The 20,845-nt window shown below is 39.5% G+C and overlaps 1 long non-coding RNA gene across 1 annotated transcript; it reads right to left on the bottom strand.

Annotated features, from left to right (window-relative positions):
• Positions 1-2,095: 2,095 nt before the first annotated feature.
• On the bottom strand, positions 2,096-7,028 carry LOC309797507. The gene is made up of 3 exons (XR_014292676.1): positions 6,843-7,028; positions 5,559-5,731; positions 2,096-2,202 (listed from the first exon to the last, which is right to left on the bottom strand). It is a non-coding gene; the product is annotated as an uncharacterized lncRNA (long non-coding RNA).
• Between the last annotated feature and the right edge of the window lie 13,817 nt (positions 7,029-20,845).

Genomic DNA, 20,845 nt, shown 5'->3' with positions numbered 1-20,845 from the left:
TAAATTATTTTGTTCCCTAAATTGTCCCTGGTCCTACTAGGATATGTTTTCACTCTTTTTCCCCCCTCTCATGTTGTAAGCTTTACTCAGCTATCAGGCAAATGACAGTTTTCTATTTAACAATGAGTGCAGAAAGCTCCCTAAAGTCAACGACTGACGGGCTTCTTATGCAGGAAGAAGCGGGCAGTAACTGTAACAGGATCTCCCCCAAACACAATTTTCTCGGGTGTAAAAATTCACACTAGCTGCCCTAGCTCTCGCCAGTTTCACTGTTTTCAAAATGAAATCATCTCATTTCTGGAGTGTGAGGGCAAGGCTGGGAGTCCACTCCTCCAAACACAACCCTTCAATGAGCTCCCTTATTTCAGTCACACTTTTAACTAACTCCACCCTCTCTCCTACATGCGCATCAAAGCACGGAGCTACTTCTGCAGGTGGGGTCAGAATCCTCCTCAGTTGCACGTGGTCCCTGTGCATATTCTAGGTGATGCTTTTCCTCTGTTCTACTGCTTCGGTTTCACACTCTTCCACCTGTCTTCTGTCTTTCCAAACTATGTTGAAATCTCTTGATTGTTGTGGGCTTATATAGTGAAACACTTTGATACCATCATTTTAGTGTCTTGTCAAAATCTAGAAGAGCTAAAAGGGATCTCATGCATTCTGAATCTGCTATTCTGTGGTCCCAGTGTTTAAACTTCTTGGTCTTCCCCAGTGTCTATCATTGCTTTTAGAAATACAATCTCCTGGTCTACTTGTGAAGGAAATGAATACACCACATCTAAAATGACAAGGAATGCGGGTTAGATGCACTAGGGTCTTGTCGTACTCTGCCATTTACTAATAAACCACTTACGTGTTACAAATTGTAGGTGCTCATTTATAAAACGAAAGGGGGTAACTCTACATGAACTAAAGATTTCTCCTACTCTAACTCATAATTTTCTAATTTCTTTTCTTAAAATTTCTCTATATTATCATTAATTTTCATTAAAAAAATAAAAATCGGGCTTCCCTGGTGGCACAGTGGTTGAGAGTCCGCCTGCTGATGCAGGGGACACGGGTTCGTGCCCCAGTCCGGGAGGATCCCACATGCGGTGGAGCGGCTGGGCCCGTGAGCCATGTCTGCTGAGCCTCCGTGTCCGGAGTCTGTGCTCCACAACGGGAGAGGCCACAACAATGAGAGGCCCACGTACCGCAAAAAAAATTAATAAAATAAAAAAATTAAAATCTAACTTTCTCTTTTGAAAATCAAAGAATAATTCCCATAGTCCTACAATAATGGGATAATTAGTTCTGAAACCTGTCAAGTTTCATGTTTCATATGAAAAGACAATCACATTAAATAATTTTTAATTTAAATAATTAAATTTAAATAATTTTTAAAAATTAAACATGGACTTTGTAGCACAAAGACAAGGTCCCCCCCAAATGGTGTTCCTTTATTTACTAGAAGTGTTCAGCTCTGCATTGAAGTTGAAATAAAATAAATATATTATTTTTGAGGTGCAAAAATTTCTTATGAAAATCAATTTTTCTTTTCTGTCCATACAAACAAAAGTATGCAATGACATTAGAGGTCAGGTTTATTTGGTAATAGAATGTAGCTTCTTGATATTTTTGATTTTAGGAAAGGAGAATATCAACATCGAAACGTTTTTGAACTTTACTTTTATTTAAAATGAGGCCATATTTTCCTCTTATAAAAAGAGAGTTCAACTAGAACTGTCAGTTTTCTCATCTGTAAAACAAGATCACTGAATCAGCTGACTGTATTCATTCAGAACTCAATTTCCTTATCTTATGATCACTAAGGTTCTCCCTACATCTAATATACGAAGGTTCTAAGGAAAGGAAAATACATTACTAACGACATGTTTTGATTTTTATTTCTTAAGAGTTCAAATGTCCACCATTCACCTTGGTCTAAGCTTAAGGAACCATTCAGGGGATACAATGCAGATGGGAGGAGAAAACAGAACCCTCACACAAGCTGTGCCGTGTTGCAATCAGGCTTTCATTTGAAAAACAGTCTTCTCTATAGCTTTAAAGTGATAACTTTGTACCTGCACTGCTTCTTGTTTCCAACGGATTTTCTCTGGCTCTTCGTGAACACGTTCTGAGGAATCATCAGCCTCTTCCACTTCTGAGGAGGAAGGACTCTCTACTGTCACAGTCACAGGAAATTCTGATGGACCTGAGTGTCTGAGGAAGAAGATAAGAGATCACAGAGTTGTTACACTAAAGTGCAAAGAAAGAAGACAAGATTGTATAAAAGACAACAGAAGCCAGATACCAAGTATCCAAATATTAGAGGACATTTAACAAAAGTGATCTGAGGTATCATTCTTTATAAATGTCTCTCACTGCTCCTTAGTCTAAAACAGGCAATGACTAAGTAAAATTACAGGAACTTATTTTTGCTATGTTACTGTACAGACCTCTGTTGTACGTGCTTAGGATTAGTAATGGGAATCGTCCATATTATTTTATTAAGTTTCTTTCACAGAAGCCAAGTGAAGATCCAAGGTAAACATTTTTTCTCAGATCAACTTTATACTGCAAATGAAAAATTTATTTTTCACCATCAGACAAAAACAGTCTGGAAGAAAATGTAGTTTTTCAGAGGAAAATACATCAGCAAAGTGACTGATGAATAATCAGAAAGTCAACATATCTAAGCTGTGAATAACAGACATTAGAATTTTAAAAAATAAATCACATACACATACACAACTAAAACTGACCCATCAAAAATTTCATCTTCTCACCACCCTCAAGCCAAAACTAGGGCAACAGTAATACAATTCTCCCAGCAAGCTTCACTGCCAATGCAAAGTTGTTCAATAGGACATTTCCAAACATTTAAAAACTGACCTTGCCACAACCCCATAAAAGTCTACAGATCATAAAGAAGCGTGCTGGGATTATATAACCGCGCAGAAGACAAGTCACTAGGACATCCTTTTGACAACAGGCAGCAAACCCTGCAGCAGAGGAAAACCCTAACAGGAGAACGAGGTGCACAGCCCTCTCTCTGGGAATGCAAGGCCAGGACTGACTCCCAAGACGCTCTTCTCTCAACCTCAGCAGTGGTGCCTTTCACAGAGCAACTATGCAGTCTCCCAAGACCACTGGGAAGGAGAATCTGATACTGACAGTATTAGCTTGCCATGAGGCCATAAGCGAGGGAATGTGTGTGGCCTTGGTGAGAGAGCAGAGGTTTGGGAGATGCTGCTTTATATTGGCTTTCAGATCAGGAATTTGTACATGTAGCCCGCAAACAACGTTTCTTGAAAACGTGAACATTCTTGAGTATGACAGCTCCTCCATGTGAGGCGTCAGAAATGGCAGTCAAGTTCGCTTCACTTGGTAACAGCTGATTTGCGGACTGGAAAACTGGCTTCCTTGTTTACAGACATTACCACAAGGCTGCGTGCTGTGTGCCAAATCCACACAACTACACAGTTGCATTGGGAGAGCGACCAAACATGTTTTACATGGATTTATTTCAGAGAGGGAAATGCTTCTTGTAAGGCTCTGTCAGTTTAAAAAGCAAGAAGAATGACCATCCACCTTTCCCAATTCAAGCCCTATATATCAAAAATATGATAGCTACACACCAGCAACTGATTACATACATCACGAGCTTTGATGAATGGAAAGCCCCTAAAAAGATATCAACAAAACGAAGTTAGATCTTCATGTAAATACATCACCAGTTAAACCCACTTAATACAACTATTTAGTATTATGTACAGTATCCATACAGAATTGTGTATAAAAATAAATAAGCTCAAAAGAAGGACCTGGAAGGCTCTGCTATGGAAAAAACTGAACAGCATTAAGCCTACTGGCTTGGTAATAACTCTCTGAACTGCTGAGAGGCCCCTTCAGTTTCTATGTTCAGGATGGTTGAGATTTCAGTCTCACTTCTTTAAATGGTGATATTAATCGTTCTCTAATTTACCACTCTGTGTAATGAGGATGGACCTGAGATTAAGTGCCTCAAGAAGACAGGAAACCACAGAGTTGTTAAACTCAAGTGCAAACACTGGGGATTCAACACTATAGTTTATGCAACAGCAATTCACATCGCCATTTGGTCATATTCTTTCTACAAAGTAAAAGCTGCACTCACACGTATGAAAAGACAAAAATTAACTGTCATCTGTATCAATATGTTAATGTGCTTCAATCACATATGTTTTCATGAAAGTTTAAACATAAAACCACCTTTAAGATCTTGACCATGTGATCTGTTCCCTGCCATATCAGATTATACCCCGTGAAGTTTACTGTCTTAACAGTGATAGAGTTCTTTATACCTTGACAAGTAACTAAAAGGAAAACACACACACACACACACACACACACACACACAATAAGATGAAGAGCCTATGCATTTGTCAATTTTGACTTATTTGCTTTTCTTGAGTCAATTGGAGGTTTATAGCCACATTCTTAAAATCATTAACTACAATCTTCCCAAACAGGTAACTGATGAACTGATGCATCCTAAAACTTGTCAGTAACAAAGTGTTATTCCAGTTTACAGCAACACTTTAATTCTATTTAGGTATGAAAACTGAATACACTGAATACTGCAACCTTTATTCCCAACCACTCAGTAAAGTACTACATACTTTTGAGACAAAGGAAAAAAAAGAAAAACGTAAAAAGCATAAGACTCCTCCGATTTTCATTTCCAAAGATACATGCCAATCTTGATGATCAATCAGCGATTTAAATGTCAACTATAAACCCGGTATTTTATTATCTGCTCTGCAGTGTACTAGAGCAATAGAAGAGAGAGGACCTCAAACCCTGTGTTCCCTCAAATCGAAAGGCAGGCTTCCTGACCCCTCCAGATCACTACTGGACACAGGGAAGGCACACTAATCTTTCAGGACCCTAATCAAGAGTCACCTGCTTTGTGATTACTTCCATGACACACCCTCACCAACACCACGGAGTTTGCGGCTCCTACGGGACGTTACATGTATTTACTATTTTAACACATACCACAGTGCATCATAATTATGATTGCAGATAGATGTTCTAACAATTGAAAGAGAATGATGACTTTTTTGCTCTTCATCTTGCTATTTCCCTTCCTATTTCTTGAAGAGAAACCATAAAAATATAAACAAACAGAGAAAACAGAAAATTTACAAAACATGTGGTTTGTGGCTTAACACAAACTTAAGTAAGATTAATTCTGACAGTATCCAGCATGACAAACTTCCATGGTACAAATGAGAATGGACCAAGGTTTGAGCAGCTACAGGAGACAATCCAGGCCTGAACAACACCAACAAAAGGTAGACAGTCATGGTGTGTAGGAAATCACGAGACCAGTCTGATGGGAAGAGACTTAAACAAGACTGAAACTCACTTTCTAAACCTCCATCCCCAGATGGACAATTCACAAGACACAGGTGCACCAAAGAAGCCAATTATTCAATCCCTTTAACGTGGAGGAACAGTTTAAACTTTTATTGGTTAAGTTCGCCCCAAAAGCAACTATCAAATGTTGGCAGGACACAATGAAGGCTTACCTTTGTTAACACAGTTAAGTCTCTCTCTCTCACAACTAGCCCACTTAGCTCCACGTTCCTTAGCACACCCGACGCACTTACACAGCATTTATGAGCTTTACACGACTGGAAGGTCACATCTTTATTTCTTATCGCAGGAACACGACTTCTGTAAACTTTATTTCTGTCACAACCTAAAGCAAAATTGTTGTAAAATGAGTGAGTTAAACCATACGTTTTATCATCATTAAAAAGTATCTAAATAAAAACAAAAGCATCTGCTCTGTGCTAAGGATTAGGAACGACTCCTGCCCTTAAAGCCTTCATTAAGGAGGAAGATGTATAAACTCAAATTTCAATCACATGAGACAAATAAACGTAACCTTTATGCACAGAGGTTCCCATGGAGGCAAAAAGTTATATCTGAGTGACGGCTTCATGATAACCCTGAAGTACAGTCTGGAAAGATGAGGCTACGCAGAGCTGGAGTAGGAGGTGCATTAACTGCAGAGGGAACATCTGTGAAAAGACACTCAAGCCTGACTCCTGCTGGGCACTGTAAACGCTGCAGGTGGGGATGACTAAAGGCCAGGGGTCCAAGTGTGAGAAGAGACAGAAATGAAAATAGAGGTGTTGGCCCAAGCAAGCCTGGGAGAGAGCATGGCTTGTGTCCCACAGGTGGTGAGACCTGGGGCTACCACTGGCTGAGCAAGGGTGCCTCCGCTGATTAGAAAAAGGCTCCCCACTGCTGAAGGACCGACTAGATAAAGGGAGTAATCACAAAAAGCTCCCCTTCCTCAGGGCAAAGTGCCCCAGGAGGCTTGGCCGAACACAGTTCAGACTACACGCCTCCGTGCAGAGCACACGCTGGGCGGCTAGTCTGCACTAACTCTGTGTGGGCAAGCCATCAGCAGCATTAGTTTAAGCACATCTGTTTATGTTAGAAGATCACTTAACCCGAGTAGGCACATGAACTTAGAGGAACTGAACCCAGGGGCCGTGAAACCACCCAGGAGTTTCTGCCATAGTCTGGGCAAAATGCAATATGGATGAAGAAGCAAATTGAGGAGGAGGCCAAAATTTACAGGATAGACCCACTGGATGCAAGACATAAAGAAAGTTCAGTGAAGGAACTCTGAAGAGAATGGGCTCTGAAATAAACTTTTCTTACATTCAGTGTAAAATATTAGTCAAAATTAAGTACAGTGGCCTTTAAGGTCCCTTCCAGCTCTAATTCCTTTTGATTTCTAACTTATTACTCTGGTTGAGTAAAGTCCCTTCAGAGGTACAGAACAGTTCTTATACCTGAATGGGATGCAAAGAATAATCTGACTTCTCTTCACCAGGGGATGAGTTGAACTGTCCTTGCAGAAGAGATAACAGATGGTGTGAACCCCAGATCCTGGAAAAGGGCCAGGCACACGATGAGTATTCAGCTTTTCAAAATCAAATGAACAATCATGTCCTGTCCCAGATCTTTACACCCTTCCTCTGCTGGCTACTTTCTCACAGCTTATAAACATCCTCAAATATACCCACTTAAAAATCTCTCAGTCCTAGGATTCTTTGTATCTTCTTGTGGATAACTAAGTCTCTACCATGCCTTCAAACACGTGTTCTCCCAAAAAGCCCAGATCTGTATCTTGGGTCCAGACCCGTCTACCAGGCCACTCTAAAGCACTCTCGCCACCCCCAATCCCTTCCTACTGTGCTCTGTATCTCTCAAAAAGATGCAGCTGTAAACTTTCACCCACGCTTGCTGCCCTCCCTTTTCTAACTGGTCACCAGGCCTCACCCATTCTCTCTCAGATCTGCAAAACCCAGTCCCACCTTTCATAACTTAAGTGGGACCCTCAGATTACAATTCACCCTGCACGAATTCAACTGCCTTCCACATGGAGGTCCGAGTGAGCCTCTAAACCACAAGTCCATCTCACTGTTCTTTGGTGGAAATTTCCCACAGCCTTCAGGATAAACATCCAAACTTCTGAGACGACAAACAAGGCCCCCATCTCTTGGGCCCCCCTTAAGTTTCCAGTATCCACTCTCATTTCTTTCCCAAACCCTGAGTTCCAGTCCTGTACATTAGTTTTGCCATATTCTCTTATATTTCTCAAACGTCAACACACACTGCTCTCTCCTGCCACCCCAGGACCTTCTACATATCCTTAGAAAGGATGGCACCTCCTCCAAGAATCCTACCCTGAAGTCTCCCTTCCAAGATTCTGTGCTCTGCAAAGGGGAAAGGTGGAGGGGAGGGATAAATTAGGAGTTTGGCATTAACATATACACACGACTGTATATAAACTAGATAATCAAAAAGGACCTACTGCACAGCACAGGGAACTCTACTGCATATCCTGTAACAAACTAGACGGGAAAAGACTCTGAAAAGGAATGGATATCTGTATAACGGAATCACTTTACTGTACACCTGAAACTAACACAATATTGTAAATCAACTATCCTCCAATATAAAATAAAAATGAAATTAAAGAAAAAAGAGATTCTGTGCCCTGTAGCACCAGAACTCACTTCTTCCAGAGCACTGACTACTGTGCTTGTGTTTACTTGCTGCCCAGTAGAAGGGAAGATTACATACGGCAGAAGCATCGTCTCCAGCAGCCACTGGTTCTGACAACTCATTCAAGTGCCAGGCTACTTTACACACATAACCTGCTTAACTAATTCTAAGAACCCACAGAAAGAGTGGTTATTAACGTCATTTTACAAGTGTGGGGATTGCAGTGCAAAAGAAACCTGCCCAGGCCACAGAGAGCATAAGCCCTGGAATTCACACCCTAAGCTGCCTTCACACCGCTGCTCTTTGCACTATATGATACGACTATTGAAAAACAATTTTTTTCCTGAGCCCTGTTTTAATGGAAAGGAAATGAAGCCGGGATATATCTATTTCCTAATCGCTTTGGTGTGCACCAGGCAAAGTCATTCAACAGACCAGGTAACATCTGTGCAACAATTAACGATGCTCCAAACTGTGCAAAGTGTTCTACTTTGTAGAGTCTAGAAGCATTAACACAGTGCATCCTTGTATCCGCCACAGAGACTGGGTCCTGTTCAGCCCACGCTACAGATGGGAACACTGAGACCTTGAAGCCTTAAGGCACTCGGCCGGGGTCACCGAGCTGGCTGGAGTCCTAGGCCGCACGCCCCGTCTAGTGCACGCACACCGGCCACTGGGCACTGGTTCTAGTGCCCACCCTCCACCTTGCACCATTTAAAACCCCGCTTCTCAGCGCCCACACGAGGGGCCCTGGAAGCGGGAAGTACAAACCTGTCTCGACAAGCCGTGGCTGGAAGAAGCTCTGGATACAGATCAGGGGCAGCGGGTGCTCAGGAGTGGCGCCCAGTGCACCCCGCGGAGGCGGTCGGCCTTAAGTCCAACAGGCCCTCCTGTAGGGAAGCGCGCACGGAGGGCAGAGGCACCGAGTCCTGCAGCGCGCACAGGTCCTCAGAGCGCGGAAAGATGTCGGCCGCGCTGTCCCGGCGCAGCTTCACCAAGTGATCATGGCCCCAGCGCGGCCTCGGGGACGCTGGCTGCGGACACGATGCCCACACCCGCCTGGGGGCCCGGCTCGCCTCCCGGCCCCTCGGGCGCCCACCGCCCGGCGGCTGCGGCCCCCAGCGTGCGCAGGACCAGCGTCGCAGCCAGAAGACATAGGGCCACGGGCCCCAGCTAGACCAACCCCGCCATGCCGCGCTCCGGAGACCCCGCGTGGCCTGGTGTTGGCGCAGGCAGCTACGCCCTCCACGCCGCGGGGCGGCGGTTTACGTCGGCGGGCGGTGCCGTGGGGGCGGGGCTCGAGGACGTCATCACGCTCGCCGTGCGTCGCGTCCCCCCGCAGCCCTGTCTCCCTCGGTGACGCGGCCTGAAGAGAAGGGGCTTGAGCTCTGAGACTAAGGCAGCGCGAAACGTGCGAGGTGTGGAGACTCCGGGGTTTCCAAAAAGCGTTTGCTGACTCATCCTAACAAACGTGAGACCTGGTTGTATCAACGCATTTTAAACGTAAACTCCCGTAAGTGTCTGGGCTCCCCCGCCCAGGAGAGAGCGTGTATTCCGTGAGGGACACACGAAAGGCGGAGTGAACGTCTGCCTGTGGTCCCTTACCTGGTGCACGGGTGTGTGAATTTATGCGGAGAGCTCTTAATTTCTGGAGTTTCTGCTAACTTGACACGGTAGTTGGCAAATGGTGACGTGTTCCACGCATTCAGGACATGATCGTGGTTACTAATAATCACCTTGTTGTGTACTGACAACTCCTCAGAGAATTTACTACTGAATATCCACTTCACAGAAGGGAAACTGAGGCGTAGGAAGTGAAGTGACCGAGTAAGAGGAAGGACTCAGACAACTGGTGTTAGTAAATGAACCCTGCAGGGGGCCGTTAGCCTGCGGTGGCTCGAGTGATGCGGCCGCCTACGTAAACCAACCAAAATCTAAGCCTGTCAACGCCGCAGGGTGACGCACACCGCTGAGGACCACCAGTCACAAACCACCGACTAGGCTTTAAAGCGATAGCAAGTCAGGCATTTCCTTGCTTGGCTTCGGCCCTTTTAAGATAAACATCTCTGCAGCTCCTGTGGCTGGAGCGCTCCTCACCACTTCCGCTTTGGTGGTGCCGGAATTGAATCTATTTTTGCTCACGGAAAGTCTTATTTTAAACGTGCCTCAGTGTGTCTTTTAACATTGGCCGTAGAAGTTGGATTGGTGTCCAGTTTCTAGAACAGTGGTCGTCCTCTGGTCAGGCCTTAGGCGTTATGCACACAGCGTTCCTCTTCTACCAGCACCTTCTGGCTGCCTCCACCCACTACCAGCTCCCGCGTATCAGGTCCCCTAGATGTGGTCAGCAATGGCTTTCACACGCAGCGTGCTCACATTATAACATCGCAGACACTCCTCCGTCCTCCAGCCGGCGTGTGAACTGAAACATGACCATTCCTGTGCAAGAGCCTGCTGTGACCACTTTCCCCAACACAGCCACTCCCCAGCTGACCCTGGGTAACCACGCTTCTGAACTTGGTCTCCATCACTGCATGCATGTCTTTCTATTTAGGCTCCATTTTGAAGTACTCTTAAACCTCATATAGTATTCTACTATGTTTTCTCTTCTTCCTTGCTTTTTTTAGTGTTATCTTGGCTAGGGTCATCCATGCTGACACGTAAAGATCTGTCTAGTTCACGTACTTTCCTCACTATGTAGGATTCCCGTGTAGGGAAATACAATAATTTATATGTGCATTTTCCTGTTGATGGACATTTAAATTGTTTCCACTTTTCAGTATGATTTCTGTTTTAAAAAATTTTGTATACTTTCTAACGGTTACTTTACATTTACAGTTATTACAAAGTATTGGCTATATTCCCTGTGCTGTACAATACATCTCTGAGCCTATCGTACACCCAGTAGTTTACGTCTCTCGCTTCCCCACCCCGTATTGCCCCCGCCTCCCCCTCCGCACTGACAACCATTAGTTTGTTCTCTATATCTGTGACTCCCCTTCTTTTTTGTTATATTCGGTAGATTGCTGGATTTTTTAGATTCCATATATAGGTGATATCCTACAGTGTTTTTGTTTGACTTATTTCACTTACCACAATGCCCTCCAAGTCCATCTATGTTGCTGCAAATGGCAAAATTTCTTTCTTTTTTAAGGCTGAGTAGTATGCCATTGGTTATATGTACCGCATCTTCTTTATCCATTCATTACTTGATGACACTTAGGTTGCTTCCATATCTTGGTAATTGTAAATACTGATGTTCCGAACATTGGCGTGCATGTATCTTTTCAAATACACATTTTTGAAAACACGTGTTTTTGTTCTTTTTGGATTTACACCCAGGAGTGGAGTTGTGAGGTCATATGGTAGTTCTATTTTTAGTTTTTGAGGACCCTCCATACTGTTGTCCACAGAGGCTGCACCAGTTTACATTCCTACCAACATGTACCAGGGTTCCGTTTTCTCTAAAAATTGTAAATTTTCTTCCTAGGGTTAATTGAGATGATAGTTGAATAATAACATAAGATCAGGCGAAGTCTAAAGAAATTGTAGAAAAGCTGGATAGAGTAGGAAAACTTCTGTTTGCTGGCGTCTGAATGTTAGAGAGACACCAAGACATGTGGGCCAAGTTCTGGAGAGAAGGGAAACACAGACGCAAGCTTGACATTTGGCGCAGCTTTTCTCCTTGGGGCATTTGCTGGTTCAAATGTTACAGCCGAGGAGCTGAAAAGCCAAAGGGTTCAAAAGACTCTAACGACAGAAGCCAAACGGCAAGAACCGTTTTCCATTGATAAACAGCATTTTAACTATGTAGAAGCAGAAAATGAAAAGAAAGAACTTTGCATTACATTTAACAAAAGTTGAGGGAGATCTTTGTGGCATATTAGTGAGCTTATTTGTGGAAATTTAGCCAGGTATATTGTGTTGGAGAGGCACCAAGAGTTCAAGAATTCTCACAATTTGAGTACACAGTTGCCTTAAATGTAGGCATGGTGGCATCATGTACATAACAATGATTTGGAGGATGTTGTGTTAGTCAGCTCTTGCTGTGATAATGCTTTGGAACAAATCACACCAAAGTCAGTTACATAAACAAGAATTTATTTTTCTTGAACCTCTGGGCCAGCTGCAGTGGCTCTTTTTTAGACCTCTAGATGGCTAGTTTTGCTCCGTGTTTTGGGTCAGTTTGAGGTCTGTCACACACCTCTTCGTCTGGAGCCCAACTGTGAGGCCACAGCTCCCAGGCCCTGTCTTCTCTAAAAGTTCACTGAAACATAAGAGGTGAGCCCAACCGCACAAGCCCATTTAAGGCCTCTTCTGCTCATTTAAGGCCATCATGTCTGCTCATACTTCAGTGGCCAAAACATGTCACAGGTCTAAGCTGTATTTAGAATATGTGTATTTGTTTAAAGTTGGGTGCTCTCACAGAAGAAGATTGCATTTTGGACAGTGTTAGCTTAGCATTTCCATCGGCATTTGCAAACGTGATAAACGTCGTGTGCACTTTTTCACCTTTGAGAACTTTTTGAAATTGTGGGACAATTTCTATGGGAAAAGAGGAAGGTACATTTTAGAACTCAACTTTAGTTATGGCAGTGTTGGGAGAAGAATTAATGAGATAAGGTCAATACAAATGAAAGATTGGGGATTCACATATTCGTAATTAACATTAGCATTCTACAGAACATTCCTGGAGAATTGTGATGCTTCCTTTACGTGATTTCTATCATAAATCATTATAATCTGACCAAGCCACTTCAGTAAAACATACATCATACAGTACATCGCATTTTAGTTGTTCCTACCACTGCACAACTTATCGTCAGGCACGAAAGGCTACATATGGTTTGGTTCCATTTATACGAAATGTCCAGCAGTGGATACATCCATACACACAGCAAATATTATACATTAGTGGTTGCCAGGGCTTTGGAACAGCGGGAAATAGGGAATGAGTCCTTAAAATGGGTGTAGGTTTCCTCTTGGGGTGATGAAACTGTTTTGCCGCTGGACAGAGGTGATAGGTGCACAACATTGTGACTACTAAATTCCACTGAATGGTACAGTGAATTGTAAAATGATCAAAATGGTGAATTTTGTGTTCTGTTCATTTTACTACAATAAAAAGGAGAAAGAATTAGGGAAAGACTTAGAGTTTGGGAAAGTAAGGTGAACTGGTCAAGAAAAAGACAGCTCTACTGTTCAGTTTTCTCTCAGCTCTCCCAGTGCATTAATCCTCAGCAAAAAGTAGCCTTAACGTGTACATGATAGTCATTCAACACAGTCCAGGGAAAGTAAATAAAATAAAAGCCAACTCTGCTTTTTTAGCACATCTATGAGAGGCTAACTTCCTGCTCAGCCACATGGACATTCATGAGGACGTTTCACTTTAGGTTTCCTCTACTTCAGTACTTTACTCACAGCTCATTCACACGTGTAGGCAACAGCATTCCTTAATTCGATGGGATCTGCAGTGCTGGTTGTGACCAGTGTCATGAAAAGAAAAGGGAAGGAGGAAAAAGCCTCCACATTGACTTGGTGGTCTTGACGAAATGGATGCAGAAGACAGCTTGAGTGTCCAACTGGAAACTTTTATTTTCCTTTTCCTTTTCTTTTTATCTTTCCTATCAGGTCTTCTGCCCACTTCCCACCCCCTTCTTTCAAACAGGAGAGACACTCATTAGCTGCTTTTTTTTGTTTGTGCTAAAACAACTATTGTTTTGGGTTTCTTGTTGTTCGGTGAACATTATTGTTTTTACTGCCAAATGAGCTTCGGTGGTTGATGTAGGGGGTCTCTTGGGAACTTAAGTTTTTCCAGTTTAAGTGGAAAAGCTTTTTTGAATGGGCTTTTACTGGGTGCTTCAAGGTTTGCTCTTGGCTCTTTGATGGGGGACTGGACAGCACTGTGTTTCCTTTGAGGTTCCGATAAATAAAGGATCCTATGTCCTCCTGGGCACTTTTTGTTGATTTTGCTGTGTGTCCTCTCTAATAGCCAGATGCACATTCCAGGAAAATGACATATAAATGAATATAAGTAATCTAATATTTTTAGAATTTGCTTTGGCCATACTCCTGGTCTTATTCTACTTGTAGCAGATGGCTTTAAAGAGCATTAGTTATGTATATATTAAATATAATATAAATATACCAGTATTAAATATTATATTGATATATAAATGTAATATACTAATATTTATATTAATGTATAACAACTATGTATTATATTAATATATATTTTTGCCTAGCATATATTATATACAAAATATATGAGAAATGAAATGTATTTATATGGTTAATATGTTCATAATATTAATATGATATATCCTGTAATATTGATTATAAAACAATTATATCATAATATATAAATTATAAATAGATATATTTATATATATATTATAAATATATAATTATTATTATCTGATATAATACACTATAGTTAATATATTCTCTATAACACAATACATAATGTATTAGTATAAGACAATTATATTATGTAATATAAATATAATACATCTATAAAACTATATATATTTTAATTATACGTTACACATACAAGTATGTATAGCTATTTATAATTTTATTTACATAGGAATCTGTTCATCATAACAATTGATGCAAAAATATGCAATATTTTCAATCAAATGGGCCTTAACCTCACTACCTACACATAACTACTTTTACAATCGTGAACCCTGTCTAACTCATGCTTCCATATCTCTCAACCTGCTTTTCTACTCTTGCACATAGACACACATTTATACACGATATATATGTATACTACCAGTTTTCAGTTCAATGTATATAACTATATAATATATATAATTATATTCCTGTGTATGTATACAAATATAAATCAAAGGTATGTGTATAGGTATGTATTTCATATGTTTATATAACTATATCATACAAATAATGTATGTGTATATAAATACATGACTATGTACATACATACACAGAAATATACTTATTTAAACCAAAGGGACCTAAATAAACATAGCTCTCTGAGAATAAAACTATTTGTGTCTCACTGTTTCAATAATAGTTTATAGTTTTCTACTGTATGTGCTTCTATAATTGTTATGAACAATTCCCATTTGTTGAATGTTAAGTTGTTTTAATTTTTTGCCATTATTAATGAAGCTCTAAAGAATACGGTGGGCAAGATTACTTGAAAAACTCTCCTAAAGGAAAAGGGTTAGGTATGCTAGGTTAAATGTACACAACTTATTTTTAAGTGCGTGGTTGATTTTTGAAGTATGCAGTAGAAATTTCCAGGACCCATGAAAGAAGGGTGGAACATGTGTGAGAGTTATAGCTATATTAGGAGTGGATTGAATATCTTGATAGCTTAGAACAGAAGCTGGAAACCCTGTTATTATGGAGCCAGGTGGCAAATATTTTAGGCTTTGTAGACCAAAGAGGCAAAATTGAGGATATTATTTAGGTACTTAGGTAACCATTTAAAATGTTACCAGTTAAAATGTGAAAATTATTCATAGCTCATAGGCCATACAAAATAGACTTCTGTCTGGATTTGGAATATAGGCCATAGTTTAATGACACACCTGACATAGAGACTTGTTCTTAAACGGCCATGACCACATGGGAGGCAGGAAGTAAGACTCCATCCCTACTAGATGGGAAGTTAGAACTAAACCTATCTATCCCTAGCTTCACCTTTAATGAAAGGGTGTGCCAGAAGAAAAAATATCTGCTGGCAAAGGAAACTAAGACCAAATTCTCTTGGCCTCTGCTCTGGGTAGGAAACAGGTAGGAAATTTTGATAATTCTGAACCCCAGGACTGTGTTTGTGTTGTAAATTTATGTGCCGTCTTGCAAACAGAAAATAAGAAATTAACTTAAAATGCTCCCAAATCGGTGGTATTCCAAACACAAAACTAAACCCTTTCTGGAGAGGTAGACCTTCAACACAGGCCTATAGCATTCCCACAGATAAAGTTTAGCTAAACGTGAGCTCATGATCTAAATTTATCCAATAATGAAGAAATCAGCTAGAAGTGGAGAGAATCAGCAAAAAACAATCAATACCAGAATTAGATTCCCAAGGCCATCCATCAGATGTTGGAATAATCAGGTGCAAGGCAGAAAATATACATAAAACTAGAACTGAAACAAGGAAAAAGGATGTTTTAAAAGACTGGGTAGGATCTTTAAAACATTTTTTCAAGTACATGTCATTGATAAAGCTAAAAACTCAAAGGTCATGTAATACAGCAGATTAATCATGGAGAAGAGTGAATTTATGCTGTTTTTAAAAATATGGCAGATCAGATTTTCTGCCTAATTATATAAGTAGATTTATCTTTAAAAAATACACATTATTTTAAAGACTTATTGGCTGTAAAATAAGTTAAGGGTATTTCAAAGGGCTTCTCTCCAAAGAAAAGTGAGAAGTAGCAAAACACAGAAAGTCGAGGGTAAAAAATGTCAATATATACATTGCGATAGGGTGAACTAAGCCTTAGGCTAGCAACAATGTGGAGGAGCTGACCCTTACATACTTACAACTAAGCTGGAATCTTCAAAAAGTTCAACTATTTATAACTAAAAAGATTTCTTAAAATTAATACCCAAGTGTTTTAATTGACATCAGAAGAGTAAAACAATAAACCCTGAGAACATAGAAAAATAGATAATAAAGATATGAGCAGAACTTAATAAAACAGAAAAAAGTATAAAATTGAGGTGATTTAGTAAGTCAAAAGAATATTCTTTGAAAAGATTTAGAAAACACACTTTGATTAAGCAAAACAAAAACTCAAGTAAATAATATACAGAAAGAATCAGGACCATGTTATAACAGAGAGTACAAACAGAGAATATATGAAATGCCAGTAAATTTGAACATTTCTGTAAAGTGGACAAGTTCCTAGCTCCTAAAGTTTACCAAAACTGACACAAGAGGAAATTTATAGCTGGAGTTCTTTCACCAGTAAAGGAATGAAGTCAATACTTTACAATCTTTCACCAAGAAAAGACCAGACCCAGCCAGATCATTTGGGAGGTGAATTCTATCGAACTACTATTAAACAGATAACATCAATATTAACAAAGAAAAACTTCTAGAGAGTAGCGAAGGAAGAATGCTCCTTTATTCATCTTATGAAGTCTATATAATCCTAATACTGAAAATAGATTAGGACTGTAAGGAAAAAGAAATTTACAGGTCAAATTTACTTGTAAATATAAAAGCAAAAATTTTAAACTGTGATATTAGCTACCCAAGTTCACTAGATTAAGAAAAAGCATGAGTAAGTTAGGTCATCCAATGAATGAAAAGGTAGTTTAAAGTCAAGAATATATATCAATAGATTGAAATCACCACATTTGATTTCTTTCATCTGTCTCTTTAAAAATTGATAAGTACTTCTATTGATCTCTCTTGTACTAGGCACTGTGCTAAGTCACTTACATATTTACTCCTTTAAACCTTCTATCATCCCTGAGGGAAAGTTCTGTTTTGCTTCCATTTCTTAGCTAAGACTCTAACCCCCAGGAAAGTGAAGCAACATTTGTAAGTTTTTGTGGATGGTCAGTGATGGGACCAGTACAGGAACATCCAAAGTCTGTGCTTAGAAACAGTGCCGCATGTTGACACTCACATTACAGATGAAAGGAAAGGAACCATGCACGTACCATATAGATTAAATCTCACATTACAGGTTAAAGGAAAGGAACCATGCACTTACATTATAGATTAATACCCCCATAACAGGTTAAAGGAAAAAGAAACATGTGCTTCTCTCAAAAGTTGTAAAGAAAGCATATCCATTTCTTAATATATTTCCCAATTTCTTTTGCTTGTTTTCTGACCTTTGTAGTGCATTTTGCCATGAGGCAAATTTTAATTCTTATATAATTAAATGTATCCTTTTTTCTTTGTATCTTAGAAAGGTATTCCTCATGAATACTTTATTTCATGTCTCCCAGGTTTCTGATACTTTTACAGTTTCATTATTTTTTAACATTTAACTAGTTGCTGTATCTAGAATTTAGTAATGATAGCCATATTTTCCCACTTCTGTTGAATAATTTTTGCTCCTGATCCAAAATGTGAATTTTATTTTAATCTCAATTCCCTTATGCTCTTGCATCTAATTTTAAGATGCTTCCTATTCCACTGATAGTTTTGTCTATCTAAAACAAAATGCTACCTTAATTATAATGTAATTATACTATAATAAATGTAATTAGTAAATGTAATACAATATATAATAAATAGCATATATAAAATAACAAAATATAATTTACCATATAACAAGGTCCAAGGAGAGCAAAACTATACAATCACTTGAAATATCCCACAAAAGATAGTTTATAAAATTCAATATTCATTTGTAATTTAAAAGAAAGAGTAAAATGGGGATTGATGAATGCTTCCAAAATAAGAAGAAATTATATGTCTAAAAGAGAAAGAGGTAAATGATAAAATTTAGTAACACTGGCAATAAATGCAGGACAAGATGAGGATGCCTGATATAATGTTAAAGAAAAAGTATTATGTAACATTGTTTTTGCAGCACTGATGAGTTCAGTGAAAAGGGAATCTCATAGAAAAGAGTATCTCGTTCTTCTTAATGTCTGTACACTTGTCCATTGCATGAACATAACGGCTTATTTAGCCAATATGTTACTGATCTGCATCTGGATTTCTAGGTTTTCATGGAATTCTATTATGCACAATCGTTTCAAACACTAGGACTTCCTCTTATGTTTATATCTTTTGAAAGAAACAATATGTCCACAGATGATTTATCTGTGCTGGCTGCTAGCTGACTCTGGGTACTTCTTAGTTCTTCCCTTTACCTTCCTTGTCAATATGAAAATGGAAGGCAAGAAGGTCTCCTGTTTAGAGACTGTAAAGATAGATCTTGGTGATAAAGTCTTGGTGGTAAAGGCTAAAAGTATCAACCCAGAACAAACGTTTTTCCAGCTGTAACTATGTGTGATTCCCTTGGCTTGATTCCGTAGAAGATGTAAGACAAGACTGTAGAATCTGCGCCAAAGTGCTTCCAGTAGGATGGGCTAAGTCAAGTATGGTGGCGTATGTAATTCAAGACAAAATATAATGTCTCCTTTTCTCTCCTAGCAAAACTTGGTGGAGTGAATGTAGAAGTCACTGTCTGCTTTGAATTAAAGGAACACAATAAATCTTGTTTTGGAAGGTAAGTATTCTGGTCTCTTTGTGGAGATGAATTGGAAATTGTCTAGAAGAAGGAAAACGAGGTTAACCAAAGTTAAACTCATAAATAATTGAGCATTAATTAAATATCTGTGGTCTATGTTTGTCTTTGATCATAATTTCTCCCAATTTATAGACCTCTTTGATACTTGATGAATCCTTGTCAAAGATGCACTTAACAATGATTATTACTTGTGTATTAGGTTTTGCCTGGGCCCTGAAGAAACTATCCTAAATTACCAGCTATGATTATCACTTGATTTCCTCACAGAGAACAATCAGAACTCCTTGTCTTAAGTGGCTTGGAACGTGAAACTAGTTAGTCTCTTAGATATTGTTAGAGGACCCTACAGAGCCCATTGGTGAAAGTTTGGAAAACATTGGGCTTCTTAAAATTGATTCTTATAGTGCTTTAGGAAAGATCACTGAACCAAAAGAATAACGGTGTTTCTGGTTCTGTTGTTAGCGTTCTCCATGGAAACATTGCTGAAGCTTCTGGACTCAATCTCCTTCCCCATGTGTGAATGTCACTGAAAATGTCCAACTCCATTCTATCCCCATATAACTTCAGAAACTAAGCAAAATGAAGACTCAAAATTCATTTCAAATAATGAAATGAATATATAACGTAGACTGGAACTGGGAAAATACCTGGTTTAAATTCTGGAAAGTACCAACTATACAATTCTGGATAAGTTGCTTACTCTTACTTAGTCTAATTTAATGCCCATCTCACAGGATGTTATGATGATTAATTTAAAGTCTTTGTATAACATACAGTGTTATGTAATTTCTTCTTGTTTTTCTTGAGTAAATTCATATCCTTAAGCAGCTCACTGTAAACAATAGTTACTTACTTGCTTAAATTACTCTTATCTTCTATTATCACCTGAACTGTGTCCTGCTCAAGTTAATATGTGGAAGTCTTAACCCACAGTACCTTGTAATATGACTGTATTTGGAGATAAGGCCCTTAAATAGGTAACTGAGGTCAAATGAGGTCAAATGGGTGGGCTCTAATTCAATATGGCTGGTGTCCTTATCAAAAGAAAATATTAGGACACAGACATGCACAGAGAGAAGACCATGTGAAGACAAAAGGAAAACATGGCCTCTACAAACCAAGAAGAGATACCTCAGAAGAAATCAATCCTGTTGACACCTTTTCTCAGATTTCTAGCCTCTACACACGCGAGTGAGTACATTTCTGTTGTTTAACCTCCTCAGTCTCTGGTACTTTGTCATGGCAGCTCTAGGAAACTAATACAACTTTTTATGGCCTCCTTGTCTCAAGTTGAAAGTTCAATATTTGGCATCATAGCTAAGAAACAAAAATATCATCTACATTCCTTGTTGTAGTCTTTCTTCCCATTCTCATTGCTAGTAATTTTCATATTTGGGTCTGTTTTCTGTATCTTGTAAACAGAGCCTTATGCTCATTTCTAGTCTTACTGCTAACATACAATAAATGTGCAGATACCGAATAGATTTTGGAGAAGTGCAACATATAGTTGGTACATGTGTGATATGTGTGTATTCATATAATTTATACTTTTTCTCTATTTTCTTCCTTTGGTGTGAGCT

The sequence above is a fragment of the Mesoplodon mirus genome (genome assembly GCF_964341445.2).
Source record: "Mesoplodon mirus genome assembly, contig: HAP1_SCAFFOLD_664, whole genome shotgun sequence".
NCBI classification, from domain to species: Eukaryota; Metazoa; Chordata; class Mammalia; order Artiodactyla; family Ziphiidae; genus Mesoplodon; species Mesoplodon mirus.
Note: the sequence above shows the minus strand (reverse complement) of the source record. Positions and strands in the feature narration are given on the sequence as shown.